Genomic DNA, 21,581 nt, shown 5'->3' with positions numbered 1-21,581 from the left:
TGGGAAGAAAAATAAAATGGGATAAAATTGATTGAGATATTATTTAGTAAAATTTGTTAATTAGTCTAAATGTAAATGTGATTTAGTTAGGTAATACTTCAGTGATAGCTTTTAATTCTGTAATGTGGATTGTTAAAAAAATATGTCAAGGTTGTTGTAACACCGACTGCTGCAAGGATGATGAAGGCACGATGAAGATAATAGAAATAAATCCTTTTAATAGATAATCCACAAGATGAAGAAGTTCTCACACACAGGGTAACATCAAACAATACCGGAGAAACTAAAGAAGGAACAGAGGAACTTAAATACACAGACCAAATGAGGATAAATAACTAACACAGGTGAACTAAATGAACTAATCAAAGGACAACAGAAACTAGGTCAAGACAAACATGAGGGAAGAAAACAAACTAAAAGTCCATGGAGGTCACAGAACTCCCCCCTCCTGGAAGGTGCGACCTCGCGCCGTGACGGGACGAACAAAGGAGGGGGGAGGGGGTTTGGGAGAAGGTCGAGGCAGTGGAGAAGGGCAGGCAGATAACCAGGGCCGACTGACAGCGGTGGAGCAGGTGGGAGAGGAGTTCGAGGCGGAGACAGAGGACCAAGGTGGAGCAGGAGGGAGGAGCCCAACAGAGCCGGTGGGACGGATCGACGAGGCGCAGCCGGAGGAGTAGAGTCTTGAGGCGATGGCGGGTCGACGACTGACCACGGCGGAGCCGGAGGGATAAGGGAGTTCGGTGGAGCTGGTGGACTGACGGACCACGGCGGAGAGGAGGGAGCTAGAAGCCATGGTGGAGCCACTGGGTCGATGGGCCGAGGTGGAGTCTGGGACTCAGAGGCTGGAGGCGAAGACGAGGGATCCTCCAGCCACAACGCCGATGGAGATTGGCAGACCCGCGGTGAACCCACATCAGAAATGGTGGGCTGAGTGGCTGATGGGACAGTGGAGGCTGATGAAGGCACGATGAAGATAGTAGAAATAAGTCCTTTTAATAGATAATCCACAAGATGAAGAAGTTCGAACACACAGGGTAACATCAAATAATACCGGACAAACTAAAGGAGGAACAGAGGAATTTAGGCCATGTCCACACGTACATGGTTATTTTTATAGAGTTTTTCCTTCCATTTAAAAAAAATCTCTGTCCACATGCAAACGCATGCTATGAAGCACTGTCAAGAGCATGCCAAACCAACAGGTGGCGATATAGTCTCAACCGTAAAGCCATGTCGGTCAATCAGAAGCTTGAAAAAGTTTCCAGTAGGCGGAGATGACAGCGCAGGCTCTGACGTCACAAGCCAAAAATTCCGGTTTCGCGGTCTACACGATAACACTGCAACCGGAGTTTTCAAAAATCTTCACCCTGGCAGGCGTTTTCAAAAATGTTTGGTTTCAGTGACCTGGTGCTGCGTTTGCGTGTGGACGAACAGCCAAACCACGTAGAAAAAGCTGCGGTTTTAAAAATAACCGCATTCGTGTGGACAGGGGCTTAAATACCAAAACAAATTAGGATAATTAACTAACACAGGTGAACTAAATGAACTAATCAAAGGACGACAGAAACTAGGTCAAGACAAACATGAGAGAAGAAAACAAATTAAAAGTCCATGCTGATGACAGTTGTAGATTTCTCCATTTCTCATACGCATACTGTCCATTTTGTGAATACTATCCATTCACAAAAATTTTTACATTTTTGACCTCATCATAAATCTTTTCTTATACAGTCATACAGTGTCTCTTTTTTTCTTTCACTTGATATAAAATAATATTTTGTTCTGATTAATATTTGACAGTGACATTTCTTGGTGTAATAAGAGTCCACTGAAGGCGAGCGTTGTGAGAACCCAAGTGCAGTTTTATTATATCCCGAAAGTGAGCAGATAAACAATAAACACAGACATGGCTTGGCTTGACTTGACTGGACTGGGTAAAACAAGAACATACACTTGGACACAACCCACCAACAGTAGTTACAGGCAACAAAGCTACACAAAAGACAATGGCAACATGAGAGCAAATTTTGCACAAGACTAAACGACTAAACAAGGAATACCTGTGAACAATCAAGACAATGACCCAATCACAAAATAGAACTAAGAACCACATGACCAAATCAACCAATAAGAACAAGACAACCAATTGCAAGATTACATAAGGGCATGGGCAACACATGTCAGGAACCATAAAACAAAATAAAAGACATGAAAATGTGAACATAAACCAAAGCCTGAAACCAAACTTGACATATCCCCCTCTCTAAGGGCAGCTTCCAATGCCCTAACAAACCACCCAAAACCAACAAAGAGTCTGGGAGGGTGGAGGACTGGAGGTCGTCCAGGGGGCGGGATGGAGAGCCAGGCTCATGCAGGGGAACTGTACCTGGATCATGGCATGGTGGCGATCCTGGAATGTGGAGCAGTGATGGAGACCATGGATCGTGGAGCAGAGGGCAAGACCATAGACCATGGAGCAGTGGGTCTTGGTGCAATGGTGAACCTGGGCCATGGAGCAGTGGTGGGCCTGGACCATGGAGCAGAGGGACATGGTGAAGTGGTGGACCTGGACCATGGGGCAATGGCAGACCTGGGCAGTGGAGCCATGGTGGACCTGGGCCATGGTGCAGAGGCAGACTTGAACCATGGAGCAGTGGCAGGCCTGGACTGTGGAGCATTGGCGGGCCTGGACCATGGAGCAGTGGTGGGTCTGGACCATGGAGCAAAGTTGGACCTGGACCATGGAACAGTGGAGAACCTGGACCATGGAGCAACCATGAAGGATTAACCAGGAGCAACTAGGTGTAGCCAGACACCAGGGTGGAGCCAGCAGAGCAGGAAGCCAGGGCGGAGAGCCGAAGACCATCAGGGTGGAGCAGGCTGGATTGAGGATCCCCACAGTGGAGCAGATAACCATCAGAGTGGAGGCGGCAACCAGAACGGAGTAGGTGACCACCCCAGGTCAGGAGGCCATAGCGAAGCAGAAACATGGACAGACCCACCTGGCTGTGACAGAACAGGCAGAGTTTGAGAGTGGCCTCCATGGCCGCGACATGAAAGGCAGAATATCTTTGAACAGCCTCAGTGGCCATTGCAATTCAGGCAGCGATTTCGTGAGTGGCCTCCATAGGCGCAACCGTCATCATAGGAATTACAGCTGACGGAGGGAGGTCCTCCTGGTTGGACAGTACTGAGACCATGGGGTTTGAGAGCATTGAGGCCACCAGGGTGCCAGCTGCTTGCACTGACATCATTGGAGGATCCATCACACTATATATACACTATAGTCCTCTGGCATGGTGGCCATGGTGTGACGAGCCTCTGATGTGGTGTGGCAGCCATGACGGCTCGAGACTCTGGAGTGGCAGCCGTGTTGGGTTGAGGCTCTGGCGTGGTGACAATCTTGGCTGATGACTCAGGTGTGGCAGCCATGATGTGTTGAGGCTCTGGCTTGGCAGGCATAATGTGAGCTGGCTTTGGCTTAGCGGGCATGGTGTGAACAGGCTCTGGCTTGGTGGGAATGACGTGAACAGGCTTTGGCTTGGCGGGCATGGTGTGAACAGGCTCTGGCTTGGTGGGAATGACGTGAACAGGCTTTGGCTTGGCGGGCATGGTGTGAACAGGCTCTGGCTTGGTGGGAATGACGTGAACAGGCTCTGGCTTGGCGGGCATGATGTGAGCAGGCTCTGGCTTGGCGGGCATAATGTGAGCTGACTTTGCTTGGTGTGCATGATGTGAACAGGCTTTGGCTTGGCGGGCATGATGTGAGCAGGCTCTGGCTTGGTGGGCATGACGTGAACATGCTCTGGCTTGGCGGGCATGATGTGAGCAGGCTCTGGCTTGGTGGGAATGACGTGAGCAGGCTCTGGCTTGGTGGGAATGACGTGAGCAGGCTCTGGCTTGACAAGCATGATGTGATCAGGCTTTGGCTTGGCAGGCATGATATGAGCATGCTCTGGCGTGGTGGTCGTGGCATGAATATATCCTGACATGACGGCCGGGGCGTGACATTTGTTTTTGGCTGCACTTAATTTGAAATGAAAACCCTCTATCATCCTTTACTCATAATTTAAAGACAGCACACACAAACCTGTACATGTACATGGGGTAATAAAAGTACTTTTGGAATAGTCCAAGATAACCAAAGAGTCTTAAGAATGAAAATTATCCCTCAAATCAAATAAAAACTTGGCATGTACCATAGTCCCTCTTATAATGCTTCCATGTCACTTAAAGGGATAGTGCACCCCAAAATGAAAATTTGATGTTTATCTGCTTACCCCCAGGGCATCCAAGATGTAGGTGATTTTGTTTCTTCAGTAGAACACAAATTATGATTTTTAAGTCCAGCCGTTGCAGTCTATCAGTCGTATAATGCATGGCAATGGTAACAAAATCTATGAGAGTAAAAAAAACATGCACAGACAAATCCAAAATAAACCGGATGCCTGTGCGCGCTCAAGGAAGTTGGACATAGTGCTGTATTAGAGGTAAAAAATGATATAAATACTGTTCGGTTTCTCGCACAAACCGATCGTTTCGTGTCTTAGGACATCAATGTGTCATCACGAGCTGCAGGGTTTAATTTGGATTTGTCTGTGCATGTTTTTTTTTACTCTCATATATTTTGTTACCATTGCCATGCATTATACGACTGATAGACTACAATGGCTGGACTTAAAAATCATAATTTGTGTTCTACTGAAGAAGCAAAGTCACCTACATCTTGGATGCCCTGGGGGTAAGCAGATAAACATCAAATTTTATTTTTGGGTGAACTATCCCTTTAAGTTAAAGCCCAGGGACAAGCGGATAACTTTCATCAGTGCAGTGTTGAATGCAATCATTTTTATTTCTGATTTGCTAACTGCTGGTCTTTGCTGGTCTGTGATAGCTGAATTGTCAGCTATCATAATATGTGGCCTCTCCTTTTTTCCATGTCATACAATTTGTGTACATTTTTTAAACCCTTAGTCAAACTTTAATTTGACATGCTATATTGAAAACATACAGTCCTCTAAACCTTTTATTTATTTTTTCAAGGGGGTGTCACTCGAAGAACATCAGCAAGTAAAAAACATTTTCTTTTAATACTACAGTACTTTTTTATAGAGTGGAATATTAGTTTAAGAGTCCATGTTTCATGAGTGCAGATAAAGAACTGTTGATCAGTATCTCTCCATTATTATACGTAGCCTATGTGCTATTTGAACCTGTGGACTCAAATGTAGGGAGAATTAAAATAAAAGACAGCATTGTTGTGGGATTTAATCCAACTTTGCCAGCCAAAACCTCAGAATATTCCATGGTGTCACATAATACTGTCAGTTTCCTTTTGGAAGTGCCAGCGTAGAAGTGAGGTGGCAAGCTGGAGTTACCTGGCAAACAGCGTGTATGTCCTTTCTTTCTTTCTTTCTTTCTTTCTTTCTTTCCCTTCTGTCTGCTTGTGTGCCTGCGGTGTTGGTGGTAGTGGTCTGGATAAGGCTTATGATACTCTTGTGCTGGATTTTTATAGAGTTATCCCATATTTTCTGGAATGTTTTTTCGTCAGTTAGGAGCCTGTAAGCACCATATTTGCTTAATCATTTTATCACCATATATAATATTCTGTTAAACAAGACGACCATATGCTTTCCTGCCATATGCCACTACACGGAGTGTGTGCTGTCCAGTAAAGCAGCATTGACAAGGGGCAAATATTCATGCCAATGGAACGTTGTCCGTGTTTCTCTCAGGATGTATGGCAGCTGCCCACTCTAGTTTGTAGCTCTGGGAAACCAGTCTACATTTGGGTGTGCCAGAATACATGGGCAGGGTACTGATAGTTAAATAACTCACCTGTTCTCGGCAAAACATTTTCAGAATTCTTTTTCTTATTTTTTAATGAACAATTCACTCAAATTCACTCACCCTCATAATCACTAAATATAAAAGATAAAATATCTCAGTGAGGTTTTTTAGTCCATAAAATGAAAATCAGTTGGGTCCAAAACAACACTAAATCATTGTAAATGGACAAAAAGTTATTTAAAATATCTTCTTTTGTGATCCACTACTGAAGAAAAAATAATACAGTTTTGAAACAATGGGAGTGGTTAAATTATGACAATTTCTTTTCTTTTTTTTCTTTTTTGGGTGAACTCTGCCTTTAAGAGAGCCATTCCCGTTCTGGTCATAAATATCATAAACTATAAATTGGTATTGTCATTTTGATGACATGCTGGCGGTTCCATAGTATTTAATAAAGCTCTTCAGCTTAAAGCAATGCTTAATTTCTTTTTGAGGTAAAGAATGACGTTACAGAATTTTGTATTTATTATAGCCTTGGTTTTGGTGCATACAAGCCAATTGTGCTACTGTAAAAGACAAACCAATATAAGCTTGACCAAAATCATCATGAGTTTACCAGATGAGAAGGCTTTTCCTAAGATAGTTTCCTTTCTTTTGCTTAGGGATAATAGCATATAGAAGCCAGAATGCTAATGACTTTTTGAGCTCAGTCACTTGAAGAGGAGAGATTTCCTTTCCAGCTGTAGCTATGGTGCAGTCCTGCACTGTTTTAATAGATCTATGGTCTCGTAACTACACTTTTTGAATTTTCCCCAACAGATGCCAGACCACACCACAACTTAGTAAATGTGATGCATTTGAAATTACCGTACCATAGTTAAATAAATGTGCAGCCTATATAGTCAGCCATTTTAATGCATGTGTTTTGGTGCTATTATCTGCACAGTATGCAATACTTAAACCTATTTGGACACGTGTGTCTTTTAGAAGAATTAACAGCTAGGATTTAAGGCTCTGGACAAGCCTAGACATTTAGTCGAATACATTGTCCTGGTCTAACATTTGCTCAGTATACTGTATGGTGAATATTGAATTATGTTTTTTTCTTCAAATATATATATTGATAGTGGTAGTGTTTTTAGATGGGAAATATTTTCCTTCAAATATATCAACTTATGTGACAGGCTTTTAAGCATTGTGACAGTATGCTGTTTACTGTTAGCATGCTAAAATTCTGTCCCCTTTAAAGCACCACCACAAATAGATTTACTGTTTACTGCACTTTTTTATTTTTCTAGTTACTTACCAATAGCAGGTAATTAATCGGAAGTCTCGCACATTCCCAGAAAGTAGCTTACTTGGTGTTGAATTAGAATGCCTCCTAAGAAATACGTCTCATTGGATATGTTCACATGCACTTTTCAGTCTTCAGTTTTCATCCTCTGGAATTAATCCAATCCGTCTTTAGGTTATATACTCCCTAAGCGCTTCAGTCCGATTCACATATTCATATACATGTGCATTACTTGTATACCTTACATAAACATAGGCAAGTTTGTATGAAGTAAAACATGTAAAAACATGTGTACGACAGCACTGCGCATATATGCAAGGTATTTTTGATTCTGATTGAGAAAATAGTCAAATTCAAGCATTTACATGTTTACATTATTTCCTGTTGACTGGTCTACACCACCTCTTTCAATCTGATCAAAATTTAATTCAGATCTAGCTCAGTGTGACCAATTGAAGTGTTTGCATGAATAGTTTTCAGTCCAACTGAGGCATCAATCCAATTATAAACCGATTATTTGGGTGCATGTAAATGTAGCTGCTGATGTCTGGTGGACCTCACCATAAACTACCCTAATTACACATGGATTCTTATACTTTTAAGATCAATTGGTCATTTATATGTAGTTTTGCATGTATCTAATTCTGACATCATGAGAAACTCATGTTGTGTCAGCCAGTCCAGTAGGGCGTTGTTGTACAGAGGCCCAACTTACCATTGTGTCATTGTGTGTTTAACCTCATTCATAACCTCAGTCTCGTTGCTCATTATAGTTCTATAGTCATCTGGTCAAGCTGTAAAATCGAGGACATTAAATATCCCTGGGTGCTTTTCCAAAATAGTAGAGGTACAACCCCGGCCTCTTGGACAAACTTTCCCCATTGACCTTCGTCAGACACAGGCTCCCCATCATACCCTCATATAATTGGCTACATGACTGTCTCCTCTCCACCAATAGCATGAGCCATCCAGGTAGATGCTTCACACTGGTGTTTAGCAAAGTTCTAAATATAAGGAATTATTTTTATTCATTATTAGTCTTGTACTCTTGAGCGCTCATTGCGTATAAATTAGCCGTTGGCCCGGGCTGGCCTTGTTACACCGTTCACTTTGTGAGCTGACATTAATGAGCAGTGAGCGATCTGGTGATTTAGAGGAGGAGCAGCTCCACTCACACTAGGAAAATAAACGCAAATAATAGATCTCTGGGCTGTAATTTAATGGATTGTGATTCAACAATGAAGTCATGAGCGTGTCATTTACCTGGAAGTAAAGCAGCCTGTGAGTCACATTAAGGAGTGTGATCACATCTCCCCATGTGGCGAGACTCACGACAGTTCCATAGTAACACGTTGTTGTCACCTGCGAGCCGTGGCGCGGACTGGCATGCTGGGTGATGACGTGGCAAGCTGCTTGCATGGTCGGGGGTAATCCACCGCTCTGTGCTTTATGAGCTTGTGCTGTATTAACTATTGTGTAGGGGTTTTCATGGGCCAGGTAAATGAAAGCCAACTAGTATTTAGCAGGAGTCTTTAATAGAGCCGAGTTGGGGTGCCTCACACAAAAAGTAAATATGTCCCGGTTTAGAAGTTTTGTTATGACACTTTTTATTTCTCCCAGGGTAATATATCTTAGAGACTTTCTTTTGAGAGACAGTTAGTACCATTAAGTGTACTTGTTTAGTGTATTCAAATCAAGTAATAATGTACATTCCTTCACTGATGTCATAACAATCCGCTGTTGGTAATTCCCTCATGGTGGTATTAGGTTTTGTTTATTAAAAAGGCTTTTAACCATAAATTTGTTACCTTATGAAATGTTTGTATAATACACTGTGTAAAAAAAAATCTGTGAAATTTTACAGATTGAATGTAAATTTACAGTCAAAAACATATATTTTATTAACTGGAATAACGTTAATATGCCAAATTACAGATATTTGTTTGTTTGTTTATCTTTATTACATATTGACAACCAGCTTAAAAAGAGACTCACATGAAGAATCCAAGTTCATCACAAGTAGCTTTTCCACAAGCTGATGTAAATACTAATATATATAGAAGGTGCATTGTGTCATACACACAAATATCGTAAATTTCAGAGCATTTTTATAATGTAGAATCTTAATAAAATGTGCAAAACTTTACTGCTGTTCTCTGTTATGATTTTTCATGCAGATCATGCAGTCACACACTCAGCTATTAGTGAACAAAATACATGGCAATTGAGTATCATGTGAATATCATGCTTAATTAGAGCACAAACAAATAGAAACATGTTTGTCCTTTGTCAACCCCATTCGGTACAAGAGATCAAGTTGCACACGCTCAGTTTTTAGTGATGGTAGCTCAGTTAGATTTGATTAAATTAAATTTGTCTCCCCCTTCTTCTTCTTTTTTTTATTACCTGTGAACCCAGTGTGGCACCCCTGCTGTAAAGGCCAGAACTAATTTAGTTTCTCGCTCCCAGATTTTCACACCACTGCCTGGAACATCTGCAGCCTGTCATGTAGCATCCTATTCATTTCTACTTAATTTGATCCTAATACGTGTCTACATGAGGAGCCAGATGTTGCCAGAGACTGTGGCACTGAAAGTTTTGTTTCAGAGAGTTTGAACCTTGCATGGGAATTTGAACCCTCGCTTCGCTTCGCGTGTGTAGATGGCAGGCAAGATTATTTCCATAATCATTAATATGTAATAAAACATGGTGCTTTTTTTCTCTTTGCTTCAGTCTGTAAGAACACGTAGCAATCTATTCTAATTTGACATGCTTGACTTGGGTGGGATGGAAATGTTGTTTTTCTGTCATTAATTCAACATTTTATTTTTATTTTCTAAGCCAAGGGATGCTTGCCAACTGGGCTGACCTTAAAAAGATCTAGATCCACAGCTAACATAATTTCTTTACACATTTTACACAAAATTAACACCTTTTTTTTTTTTGCATTATTGTCCATTTTACTGATGCTTTTTCTGCCCTAAAACTACTATTAAAATGTAATTTTTGTAATGTATAATTTTATTATTATTACAGACTAAATATACTTGCCCCCAAGAAAAAAAGCAATAAAATGCCCCACAAAAATGATTTAATCTAAATACATATGAAATGTGGCCAATATGATATACTATGTAAAGAAAAAAGTACATACATTCGATTACAGCTCACTTAGTCTAGCAGAATTTTGCAATGTCACTCAGCGTATTTCACATTAGAGTGATTTACAGAGTATCAAAGCTCTTTGGCACTTTTCCACTATTGTAGTACTTCGCATGATGAATGTGAGCTTCAGTGGAGACCTTCGTGTTGTTTTCCTGTTGCAGTTCATTGGGGAGAGGGTGCATGGCTCAGCTCTTGTCTGATTAAGGAGATGAAAACCCTCGTGCTTCTCTCATAATAAGCACCATATGTTGCCCACTGGCCCCTCACTTGTGCCTTGTCATATCGAGTGGCTCCCAGACATGCCTCTTGACATGCCCTGCATCAAACTCCTGGCCTGAACTAATGAGAAAAGTGTTTAGCGCTGGCGAACATATCCCTGGCCCTGAGTGCGAGAGAGGCGCGATGCTGGAGAAGATGTGGGCCATATGTCTCCCGAGTGCCCAGCCCCCTTTTCTCTGCATTGGCATATGGAGGGCATCCTCCCCTGATGGCACAGGGTCCAAAACATGGCAGGCAGGCCGGCAAATGTTAGCTGCCTTGGCATTATCAGGCTTGCCATGGCTGTACATTTCCAATTACGGTCTTTTTGCTGAATTCAGAATTTGTTTTATTGAAAGTGAAACTGAGTGCTCAGTGGCTTTCCTTTGTGTTGTTCTTTTAGCCACTTTTGTGTTGCTTGGATGCTGGCGGATAAAAATGTATTAGTCACCACAAACAAGGATGAAATTAGATTAATGGAAGTACTCTGAAGTGCCAGCTCTTGATTATAATTTTGTATAATTCCGACATTTTGTTATATATTTTTGCTACTCAAGGGAAGCCGAGCATTCCTGTCAGGAGACACAGACGCCGATTCAGACTCCCAGCATTGAAACGTACACCCATGTGTTTAGAGAGGCATCTGCTCCCGTTTAACCCCACTGGTTAGCATTAAGAGAAGAGGCAACCCGCACACGGCCTACGCCTGGTCCACGTCTGTCCCCTGATGTGAAAAGTGAGCAGAGCTGCATCTCACTGACGGTAAAGGGGGTTGTTGGAAGCTATCTGTGGGTTCTGTTGAGCATTACTGGCAATAGTGATGGTTTATCAATGATGATTTCTAATTACAGACTCGGTAGATGTCCATAACATAACATAACAGAATCCTAAATCCATTTATGTCCCATTTGTTACCTGTATTACACACAGATTTACAAGGGCTGACAAGGGATGGGCTGATTGATCTTGAAGTATTGATATATATTTTATGTGATAATATTATTTATAATGTTATAAATAATATAATTATTATGCATATATTTTTATGTGGAAATATTGATGAATTATTTTGTGAACTTGTGATTTTATTATTTTATATCTATTTTAATTTACACATCTATATATGAGGAGACACACACACATATGTAGAAGATGTAATGGGTTCTCCCTGCCTTAAGGGGGGAGCTGTATGTAAGTGTTTCATTAGGGGGAGGGGGGCACACCGACGAAGAGGGTTACAAACACACACTCACATATATATATATATATATATATATATATATATATATATATATATATATAATGCACTTTTCTCATAACCAAAGCGTATTAATACATTTATTAAGGTTTAATATATAAAACCATAAATATGTCTTCTGTGGAAGTCTCATGGCCATAAAGTGTTATGGTCTCAGGAGCATAAATCGTCCAATTGCAATTCGGTCCGAATGCAATGATAGGAAATCTCGTGTAGCCAGACCTTCAGGCTGTGGGCATGACGTCTGAGGCTGAGACTAATGATAGGATGTCCTACCTGCCTATCAACAATGTATTTGCATACCTCTGCGAGAGTTTGGGGCGTGACTACTGTGAGCAGGCTGAGCCGGAGGATGTTTAGCAGGAGGGGAAGAAGGAATTCAGAATCTGTTTCAGAAATGCATGTCAAACTAAGGAAGAGGTAGAACATGTCTTATTTAAATGCATTTAATATTATGAATACAGACAGAAATTGCAGGAAATGAAAGAAGAGAATGGAATTGAAGATATTCTTAGAGAATGAGGGATGGAAATAAATAGTTTCAAAGCTTTGTTTACATTCCTTAAAAATTCAGGATTAATAAGAAGAATCTAGTTTTTATTTGTATTTTTTATTATTAAATAAAGTTTCTGCCAAGTTCCTCTACACACTCCTGTACAGTAGATGGCGGTATGTAATAATTTAAAGTTGCAAATGCTAAAAAGAAGAAGTTACAGCAATGCAAGCCAAAATTCGAAGACTTGCCAACATACGCAGACAGACAATGGGATATGACAAGGTGAAAAATTGGAGGTGTTTTTACAAGATAGAGGAATTTGCTATAATGTTTGAGTTCCAGTCGATGCAACGACCGTGTGGAGTTTCTTCTCGACAGGTAAGCTAAACTTCACGTTAAAAGCATTTCTGTCAGGACCACTATCGTCAATATAACTTACGATTAGCATACATTTTAGGTTGGTGGAATGGTTCTGTTCTGGGCAAACACTCCCTGCCCATCCACGCAGCCTAGCATGGATAGGAGCAGGGAGAGCAGAATACCCCCCTAGGGTAACAGAACAGAACCAACATCAATGATAAATGTAGCAGATACCATTAATGTTCTACGTGATTATTTTAACAACATGATTCAGTGGTCTGACTCGATATATTCACTGCCAAGTCCTGACTGGACGAGAGGAGGAGCTGGGGATGGAGGTGGGTGATTAGTTCCTGAGCGAAGCGATAGCTACTGAATAATGACTGAAGGGACCTTATGAAGGGAATTATGATTGGTGTCGTGATCCTATAGGTAGACGTGGATCAGCTGAGTGTCAGCTGATGCGAGTTTGATATTGCTATGCTCCATTTCTGTCAGGACCACTATCGTCAATAGGGCCTTTCGCACCACAGGAACCTTTTCATAGTACCAGAACTAATTGTGGAACTACCCACTTTTTGCCGTTTTCGCACTGCCAGAACTGGGAGCGATTTTAATACCGGACTGCCTTTTTCGAGAACCAAATTAGCTCCTACTCCGGAGCAGGGTCTAACCAGCACAACTGGTACTAATCGTGACGTAAGTAGACATTGATTGGCCAAACGCGTATGAACACGCCCTCACATGGGCCAACCGCGTATGAACCCCCCCTCCCCCGCCATGATTTAAAACTCTGTGTAAACATACTGTAAACATTGTGTCAACTTATTGACAAGTATGGAGAACAGCGATAGATGGACGGACGCTGAAGTGCAGGCACTTGTAGCAAATATAGCACTGCCAGTTGTCGTTGGAGAGTCTTAGTCCTCCTTTCTGTTCTTTCAATCGCTTTACATATACGTCGACATTCCATGTCCATTATTGTGAAACCCGCGAGACACAACAAAAACAGCTCAGATCACAGCGTCCTCCATCCTCCTGTTGTTAACGTTGTTCTTTTTTGTTTCCATTGTTGAACGCCGCGCACAAATGACGTCGCTGTCGACCGGTTCCTAGTACACACTGTCGGTGCGAATGCAACCCTTTAAATGGTACTGGGAAATAGTTTGCGCAAAATCGTCCCAGTACTTTAGTACTGCACATTTAGTTCTGGAACTAAAGCGGTGCGAAGGCCCTAATATAACTTACGATTAGCATACATTTTAGGTTGGGGGAATGGTTCTGTTCTGGGCAAACGCTCCCTGCCCATCCACGCAGCCTAGCATGGATAGGAGCAGGGAGAGCAGAATACCCCCCAAAACAACCATATGCTGAACCCCCCAACCAAAATGCTTATAGCAATCTAACTGAATGCCATACGGAAGGAGAGTGGCGGCGAAGGGGTGCTCTTCTGCTATGAGCAGGTAGGAAGAGCAGCTTGCCCCTTCGGGAAGACAGTGGCAGCGAATGGGTGCTCTTCTTTATAATCAGCTAAGAAGAGCAGCAAGCCCCTTACCGGAGGAGTGTAGCAGCGAAGAGGTGCTCTTCTTAATAGCAGCCATGAAGAGCAGCAAGCCCCTTTTTAAAGCAACCTGAAATTAAGATGCAGAATCCCCTAGATTGCAGCCTAGTTGTCAGTTGATAGCAAACACTGCGTACTGCAGCCGTAGAGCAAGCAATGACAGGTTTAGAGATCGCAGATTCTGCCTAGCCTAAGCTTAGCATCCATAACACGGCATATAGCTCAATAATTCAAGTCATGTTTATACAGGTTGTCGCCTCCCATGATATTAGCGTTCGCTGACATACATGTCCTCTATCTGATAACCCACATTAGTGTAGTAGACAATCCTTACCAATACTCTCGAAGCTTATGCAACAGTGTGTAGATTGCTTAAGCACGGCATGTTGCAGTAGTCAGACCTAAAGAAAATGGCATTACCAATAACCAGATGACCCATAGCAGCAAGCATATCTCAAGATAATTGATGGCCTTAAACAAGCTTCTTGCTGTCGCAAGTTTACCTGGATACCAGCACTGCAGAAACACCCGATAGCCTAAAGGCTGATTTACACTCGACACGTCCTCAAGTTCGCTTAGGTGCATGCTGCAAATATGACGTCATCGCGGTGTTGACGGAAGTTCGCTTTGAGTGCGTGCAACGTCGTTTTGCGTGGCGGTGTGCACGACATTTTTGTAACTTTCCGCGCAGCTCCGCTTCAAAGTTCAAAGCGACTCTAGCCAAACGTGCACGTCTGTGCTGGCATTTGTGTGAAACAGAAGCAGTTGATGTTAAGTTCAAACTCCACCATGTGCACTTTCAATGCTTTGAGGCAAAACAATGTAGAGTTTTTTTTTGTTTTGTTTTGCATAGTTTGTCCAAGGCTTTTAAATTGAAGTCTAATTCAATTAGTCGTATTAGCACAACTTCGGCGATGAATTGCGGGCAAAGTGTCTATATCAATTGCGAGGAGCCATGCTCGCTCAGATCACTTCAGTCTATCGGCTTGACAAACAACGCGGCTAATTCGCTTAAATTCACAACTTGAATCTGGTGAGATACTCTGTGGGAATCCTGTCGAAAATCCAGATTAAATGCTTCCTATGGAGATGGAATTTGCCATCTGATTAGTTCCTGAACGAAAAGCGATAGCTGCTGAGTAATGACTGAAGGGACCTTATGAAGGGAATTATGATTGGTGTCGTGATCCTATAGGTAGACGTGGATCAGCTGAGTGTCAGCTGATGCGAGCTTGACTAGCATGGCCTGCCAGAACTATCGCTATGCTCCATTTCTGATATGTTTATTGAAATTAAACGTTTTGGCTGATGAAGCGTGAAGACAATAAACACACGATTGCGATAATATGGTTTATGTGTAATTTTCAAGTCATCTCAAAGTAATAAATAAGGTACATGAATAATGCTGTGCTAATTTATTACAGTATAGAAAAACTATAAAATATATGCTCTGCCTTATTCTGTGATAAAGATGGGGAAAAGTGTTTGTAGTAGGACTAGGGCTGTCAGTCGATTGCAATTTTAAATCTAATTAATTGATATAGCGATTAATTAATCTAATTAATTGCAAATTAAATTATTGTATTGAATGGGAAAAATATCAAGTATCCTAGATATTACAAAAAGTAGCTTTAGGAAGAAATATTTTATTTTCAACATAAAATTTATTACACAAACGTTTAGGCTACAAAACTAAACTATGGAACATAAAAGAAGATCATTTGAAGCATTTCAGTATTCTTTGTACTGTAGGTGGCAGTATCTTTATGAGTAAGTCATTAGGCTTGTTTGAGATGCACCTCGCCTCGCCTCGCCTGAAATGTAGGTGAGAGTAGGCGGTTGCAGTGAGGGGAGGAGTGAAATAAGCGGAGGCAAGACGGACAGTTCTGACCTCTCGAAGTGAACAGATACCAACGAGATCAAAGGCGGATATCACGTTATTCCCACTCACGTGCTGTGCTGCTGATTAACATGATATGATTTCAGTTCTGTTGCCTTTATATAAAAATAAATATGATGAACAAGACACTCAAAGTGCTTGCTACTTAATTCCATTACGAAAGGCATATTAATTTTTACTTTAATACAAACATGTATTTTAGTTTTTTATAGAAATATGACAACAATCACATATCTCACACAGAGATCGCACTGTCATAGTGTTATAGAATATTCATGCATAATTTAAATACATAATCACATGAAACCAGATAAAAAATAAAACATTTTAGAAGAGAACACAGCATCACAGTTGTCTGAACCAATGAACGTTAAGCTGTGTCGTCAGTCAGTCGTTTCCCATAATGCTTTAGATCAGTGCAGTCAATAGAGAGCAACTGCGCTCGACTGCGCAATCCGACACAGCCGCCTCGCCGTCGCAAGTGTTTTTTGGCACACGTCAGCATGTCATCAGAGCAAGTCGGACGTAACTCGGACACTTTTCTAACCGGCATGCATTTCGTGGTGATCACCGGTGATCGGTTCTGTGCAGATTTTGCTCATCTCAAACGAGCCTATTGATTGATTGATTCATTCATTTGATTCGTTCAAACTGCTGATTCATTCAGGTATGATGTAAGTGGCTCTTTATGGATGGGTCATTGAATCATTGGCTCACCCGATTTGTTCACAACTTGGATTCATTCAGAAACTAATCACCGCTGTGTGTTGCTCAGAGAGGAACAGCAATTCTGTTGTGGCTTTATGGGTAATATTTTCATTGGCAAAATTGAGCAAAATCAAATCTAAAATATAACACAATAACTTTATTCAGTGAACTGTTGTTTAAAATCACATTTGCACTCGTGCTATTCAGGACAAAAACAACACTTGTGTGATATGCTCTTGCTGCTCGTGTGAAATATCACTTAACATATATAAGACAAAAACTCATACAGGGGAATTTTTTTTCCCCAATATCTTACATTTTAAAGGCATATAACTATAACTTTTTATGCTACATCATGCAGAGAGTTGATGCCCTGCTTTAAGTTTGTCAATAGTCAACTGTATGAAATGTAAGAACGTACAGGTCTGGGGTGGGGCGGCTGCATTAAAATATTTGAATCGCGTTATTTTTCTGTAACTAATTAATTCAATTAACGCTAAAACTACAGCCCTAATATAAACCAATCATGTCATTAGGGAAATATAGGGAAAAAATATTATGGAATGCAAATGATTGGTTATTGTCCAGCAGTGTATTTGATTTCTTAGCCAATAAATTAAAATTAAGAGCTAAAGACAAATAAAACCTGTCAGTTAGACAAAATAAAAATCTCTAATTTCTGTCCTGCTCACTTCTGAAATGATGGCTACGCCCCTGCCCAATATCACCCATTATTCCTCATTCTCTGTATTTCTTTACAAGAGGCCTCAAAACACTTGTCTCTCCTCTCTGAGGTGCTGGTTTCCCATATCTAAATTAGGGGTGCTCCGATTGATCGGCTACCGATCGCTATCGGCCGATAATGGCTTGGGGAAGTTTGATCGGCGGTCTCAATAAAGGCCGATGTCATAAACCAATCTCAAGCTGACGACGTGCACTGCCTGAGAGGTTTGGCTCAATCTCTGTCCGGCGCGGTAAAATAATTATAATGCTGATAGTGAGGTATAATTCACATTTCTAAAAAAAATTACTTACAAAGTAATTTGAAAACTTTCTGTGAGGCGTAATTTCACAAACGGCGTGAGTGAATCACCGCGCGCTCTCTCTTTCCCTCTCTAAATGCGCAAATGGCTTCAAATCAGCACATCTTGTCTGCACAATAAACGAGCTGCACAGTTCACACAGGAATTTTCACTTGCACAATCGAGGCAGTGTTGCATCATCACCAAAGTTTATCATTTTAATTTATTTTTAATTGTTGCCCGTGTTTAAATCATTCAGCACTTGCGCGCTCTCCTAGAGATGGTGCCCTCATGCACACTCAAAGTGCGCACACATAACGCCAGGTTCACACAAACTCTTGCTTATATTTATTGCATTTAAACACGTCTATGAACGATTGTATTACTGTACTGCGTAAAAACAGAATCACAATGCTCAAAAATCATTTTCAGTGACAACGTTTGGATTTGAAATCAAAATGGATAAATGTTGTGTTTGTGGTAAAGAGCCGCGGATCAGTAGCGGACTTCTGCACAATACGAGTTTGTGCTGCTTCTGCACCACTTGCGTAACGCATAGGCCTACGCACTGCAAGCGGAGTACAGTATGTGTGAACCTGGCTTGAGGCCGCCTCACATACAGCTCTCGAAATCAGGCTTGTGCTGTGTGTGCTATTGTGCAACAATTGCCCCATTGTAAAAACAAAAATGCACTGCATGATCAAACATTTAGGTGAGATAATTATATATTTTTGAAAAATGTAAAAAAAAATTATAATAATTTAAAAAAGCCCCCCTCCACCCCTCAAATTAAAAAATCCCCCCCACAAGTCACCTAAGAGGGGAATTCCCCCAATTTTCAAAAATGAAATTCAGGCCCTGAATGGATGTCTGTAAAAATCCTGACTGGAGCATCACTATAAATAATTCTACATGATAAAAAGAAGGCTTCAAAAAGATCGTTATCGATGATCGGTATCGGGAGATACTGCTTCCTGTGATCGACAATCGGTGATCGGCCCAAAAAATCCTGATCAAAGCACCCTTAATCTAAATGTTTTTATTGTGGTTTAACAACATGTCACAACTAGAAAAAGACAGAATCAACGACTCAGACTCATTGAAACACCAATAATTATTGATCTTTTTCGTCCTCCCTCCCATTTCACAGCTACACTACTCTACAGATCTCAGTGTCTTTCCTCTGCAGCTCATGTAAAGACTGTCAGAGAGTGCCAGACGTGGCTTTGTGCTCTCAGTTTCTGTGCTGTCACACTAGATGACTGTGCAGGTTCTTCAGGCGAATGGGGCTGTCAGCTGACTTGATGCTCATTGTCTAGCATTCTCACACACTCTGCCAATGAAAGCTTTACCCCCTCAGGCAAAGTACATGGCAGCCTGCTTTGTTCTACATGCTACTGAAATGCTGCTGCTCTCCCGCTAAACTGGGAGTGTCCGATGCAATTAATGTAACAGAGAAGAAATCTCACTCTGTGATGCAGAGACAGGACTCGTCTCAAGGGCTCTTTTTAATTAATTTTGACACATACAATAAATTATTAGAGTGCAAGCAAGATGTTGAAACCGCTATATGGACTTTTTAGTGTAGGAAAGAGTAGGGTAAGATGTACCAGTGCATAAACTAAAAATGTTTTTAGAAAGGGCCCATTATAAATGAGAAGATTCACTTGAGAAAAGTCATTTCTTATGCTGAAATCCAAAACTCGTTCAAAAATCTGAGGTTAGTGCTGGCAAAGAGAAACAATCCATTTAAAGAAAATAATCAAGATTGAGGTATCCTCTGAGATGTTTTGCTTTCTGAAAGATGGGGGGGGGGAAATGGAAAAGCAATATGGTGATTGAAAATAGTTTACACTATAATAAGATACTAAGTCTTTTTATTGTACTATTGTTTCCTTTTTCAGAAAGATAGATAGATAGATAGATCGATAAATAGATAGATAGATAAACCAACATTAATTAGGATGATTATTGTTAATGTAAATATTTATAAGTAAAGTTTATGTTTTTGTTGAAGGCATAGTTTGTTTGTTTTTTTAATTTTCTATGAATTTCACTGTTATTCTGTTCAAGTAGCAATAAATTAATAAAAAATAAATAAAAAGATCCAACAGACATCTGCCATCCTGAAATACAAGGTATCTTAGATGTTTGTCTCTCTCTCTCTCTCTCTCTCTCTCTCTCTCTCTGTCTCGCTTTCGTTTTTAACCACAATATAGTGAAATATTACCAGAATCTGTATTTTAGCACTTTAAGCTCCTATACATTTTTGATAATCTGACTTACGGGAGAAACTTATTTTTTTCTTATCCTTTCAATATGATCTGTTTGAATTGGTTATTAATGCTGCACTCTGAAATTTCTGAAATCTAGAATTCATTATCAGTCAGTGTCCATGTGACCATCTCATCGATAGTGCTCCTGGAGGTGCACTGTAAAAAAAAAATCCGTAAAATTTACAGTAAAAAACCGGCAGCTGTGGTTGCCGGAATTTTACCATAAAAAATACGGTAGCAACGTTTTAGGTTTTATGGTTTTAACTTAAATTTACAGTTAAATACCGTAATTTAACTGATATAATGTTAATATACCAACCTACTGAAGTACTGAAATCAGTTTTGTACCTTTGTAATACACTGATAACCACCAAATGCAGGTGGTGATGAGAAAGTCACATGATGAACCAAAGCCCATCACAAGCAGCTTTTTAATAATAACATATATAGAAGGTGCACAGTGTCATTCACACAAACACTAAACACCATCATGGTAACACAACTGAAATAATGCAATAAACATTCATTTAACAACATTAGGTGTAACACACAACCCTAATATACAAAACTGATAAGAAGAAACATAGTTATTTCAACAAAACAACATCAAATTTGAAATGTAACGCAGGGAATTCTGGGAATGTCAATTTACGGTTATTCACTGTAAATTATACGGTATTTTTCACTTCCAAAAACGGTATACTACCGTAAAATTTATGTCCAATACATGTAATGTCCAATACAGTTTTTCACCGTATATAGTAGGGGAATTTACCGTTAACCATTTAACAGGTTTTTACTGTAGCATTTTTACAGTCTTTTACCGTTAAATTCACTGTCATTTTTTACAGTGTGTTTTAAGCACTTCATTATAATTCCAGCTATAGTCTTCTGGGAGAGATGCTCAGTCTCTCTACTCCAGTACACTCACCTATCAGAGAGCGCTCAGCAGACGCTGAGAGCGGCGCAGAAAGTGAAAGCACATGCTAGCGGTACTGCTGTCAGTAAAGAGTGTGTGTGAGCGGGTGCGAGTGTGTACGACAGGGGAAAGTAGTAAAAACAGTAGAAGACAGAAAGGTGATCGTGGCAGGACGGTGCTAGAATTGTTACTTGTAACTGAGAGAGAAAAATAGATAAACATTGTTCCTGCTGAGAGACAAGGAAAAAATAAAACAAAATAGACACATAAATTTAAATGTATGAAATGATCATTATTATTTCATACAAATGCCTTTCTTTGCTTGAAAAATTTAAGCTGCTGCACCAGTGCCAATGCAGTGTATGTCAGAAGAAAGCCCAGGGACCACAGATGATTTAACTGGGAGAGGAGAGCATATGCAAAAACCACATGTTCAACAGCCAGCAGTAAACAGTAAATATGTGGTCAGCTTGGCAGGACACTGCATTTTCTTTAGAGTGCTCAGACAATTTGTGTCAAATAAGAAGAAGGCAAGCTCTCTCGCTCTCTCTCTCTCTTTCTTTGGGTCTGAGGA

At 40.7% G+C, this 21,581-nt stretch overlaps 1 long non-coding RNA gene across 1 annotated transcript; it reads left to right on the top strand.

Moving 5' to 3' along the window:
• The first annotated feature begins 352 nt into the window (after nt 1–352).
• On the top strand, nt 353–21,177 carry LOC107593381 (uncharacterized). Its single transcript, XR_001610076.1, has 3 exons — nt 353–419; nt 14,432–14,434; nt 21,166–21,177. It is a non-coding gene; the product is annotated as an uncharacterized lncRNA (long non-coding RNA).
• The last annotated feature ends 404 nt before the right edge of the window (nt 21,178–21,581 follow it).

This window comes from Sinocyclocheilus grahami, unplaced genomic scaffold (genome assembly GCF_001515645.1).
Source record: "Sinocyclocheilus grahami isolate Dianchi unplaced genomic scaffold, SAMN03320097.WGS_v1.1 scaffold10.1, whole genome shotgun sequence".
Classification (NCBI taxonomy): domain Eukaryota; kingdom Metazoa; phylum Chordata; class Actinopteri; order Cypriniformes; family Cyprinidae; genus Sinocyclocheilus; species Sinocyclocheilus grahami.
This window is presented reverse-complemented; position numbering and strand designations above follow the sequence as displayed.